This window comes from Eptatretus burgeri, chromosome 1 (assembly GCF_056783735.1).
Source record: "Eptatretus burgeri isolate ZD-2024b chromosome 1, Ebu_testis_v1, whole genome shotgun sequence".
NCBI lineage: Eukaryota > Metazoa > Chordata > Myxini > Myxiniformes > Myxinidae > Eptatretus > Eptatretus burgeri.
In genome coordinates, this window is record NC_140961.1 from 71606809 (window position 1) to 71608759 (window position 1951).

The 1951-nt window shown below is 41.8% G+C and overlaps 1 long non-coding RNA gene across 1 annotated transcript; it reads left to right on the plus strand.

Moving 5' to 3' along the window:
• Nucleotides 1–328: 328 nt before the first annotated feature.
• Nucleotides 329–1513, plus strand: LOC147034719 (uncharacterized). Its single transcript, XR_015060424.1, has 3 exons — nt 329–525; nt 987–1044; nt 1341–1513. It is a non-coding gene; the product is annotated as an uncharacterized LOC147034719 (long non-coding RNA).
• Nucleotides 1514–1951: the final 438 nt, after the last annotated feature.

Here is a 1951-nt window from a genome sequence, read left to right on the forward strand (position 1 = left end):
TTTATCTCGGAACACGAACTGAAAACATGTTTAATCAAAACCATTTTAGGGCATTTTCAGTATGTTTTGAAAATGATTCATACAATCGCCCAGTTATTTTCCAAGCTGCTCGCCTGAAGCGTCATTTCCTGTGGCCGCACCCAATGCTTAAACAATCTCTTCATCGTTGCTTTATAAGTGATTCACCAGACAAAGTTTCTGCCAGACGGGATTTTCATTTTTACAACTGAGACATGAGCGATCTTTCTTCCGATGAACAAAACAGCTCAACACAAAGTTGGTAAGTTGGTTCCTCTTTGAACGATGAAGCAATCAATTTTAAATTAAATCATGATAATTCTGATATATATATTTTTTCCCTGACAGGTCGTTGGAAGAAATTGAGTTTACATATCACGATGAGGTGCATCAAATGAATACTCTTATTGAAGAGATCAATGATTTTAGAAGAGAATTGAAAGACATTTATAATGAGTGGTACGAAGTCTTATCACGGCCTCTGATCTCGAATGAATTAAACCAATGGTGAGACACGTGTGTGTGTGTGTGTCTCTCTCTCTGTCTGTCTTTCTACCTACCTCTCTCTGCTCTTACTGAAGAGGTCAATGATTTATAATGACTGGTACGAAGTCTTATCACGGTCTCTGATCTCGAATGAATGAAACCAATGGTGAGACACACGTGTGTGTGTGTGTGTGTGTGTGTGTGTGTGTGTGTGTGTGTGTGTGTGTGTGTGTGTGTGTGTGTGTGTGTGTGTGTGTGTGTGTGTATATATATATATATATATATATATATATATATATATATATATATATATATATATATATATATATATATATATATATATATATATATATATATATATATATATGTGTGTGTGTGTGTGTGTGTGTGTGTGTGTGTGTGTCGCTTTCCCTGTCTGTTTGTATCTCTCTCTGTCTGTCTCTTCATCTATACCCTTGACTTATTATTTTATTTTTTTTCAGCACTATCACACAACATCAGCTGTTGAAGCAATCTTGTACAACACATGATTTTCTGGAGGTAAATGTTTCTGAATTATTATTAATATCACTCTCTCTTTAGAATGTCGTCTTATGTTGGTTGCATCATTAGTTTGGACGCGGTTTTGCCAGTACACTGGAATTCATTTTATTGGCCTTGAAAGGATGACAGGCTGAGTCGGCCTCCTGGTGTGTTAATTCAGTGGTCAACGAGGCTGGTGTGTTAATTCAGTGGTGAACGAGGCTTGAACTTAGAACCAACACCAGGTTTACTCATATTACCATGTAATTATCTTTATAAAACCTAATTATTATCCACTTTTTGTTTCAAAACAGAATATGGTGTCTGAGTTTCGAAATCACAAGACATCTGAAGAAGATTGCTGGGAAAGATTATACATTCTCGCAAATGAATATTTAATATTTTCAATATTAATAAATTATATTTGTTTTGTTTACAATTACTTGATTCTGAATTTCAAGAAGAGGATCAAGACATGAACGAGAGGGAGGGGTTGGGGGGGGTGGGGGAGCGGGGTAGGTGCGCTCCCCCAATGACCCATCACCCCCTCATCCCATCCCTCCCCTCCCCATGTGTGTGTGTGGGGAAGGGTGGGGGTGGGATGAGGGAGGTGGTGGGTCAAAGGTGGGGGCGCACAGGGGGGATGAGGGGGGTGGGGGTTTGGTGGGGGTTGTGTGGGCGGGGTGTGTGTGGGCGGGGGGTGTGGGGGTGGGGGGTGTGTGGGTGGGGCTTGTGTGGGCGGGGCTTGTGTGGGAGGGGTTTATGTGGGTGGAGCTTGTGTGGGAGGGAGTGGGTTTATGTAGACAGGGTTTATGTGTGTGGAGTTTTTGTGTGGGGCTTGTGTGGGTGGGGCTTGTGTGGGCAGGGTTTATGTGGGAGGGGTTTATGTGGGCGGAGCTTCGGTGGAGCTTATGTGGGAGGGGTG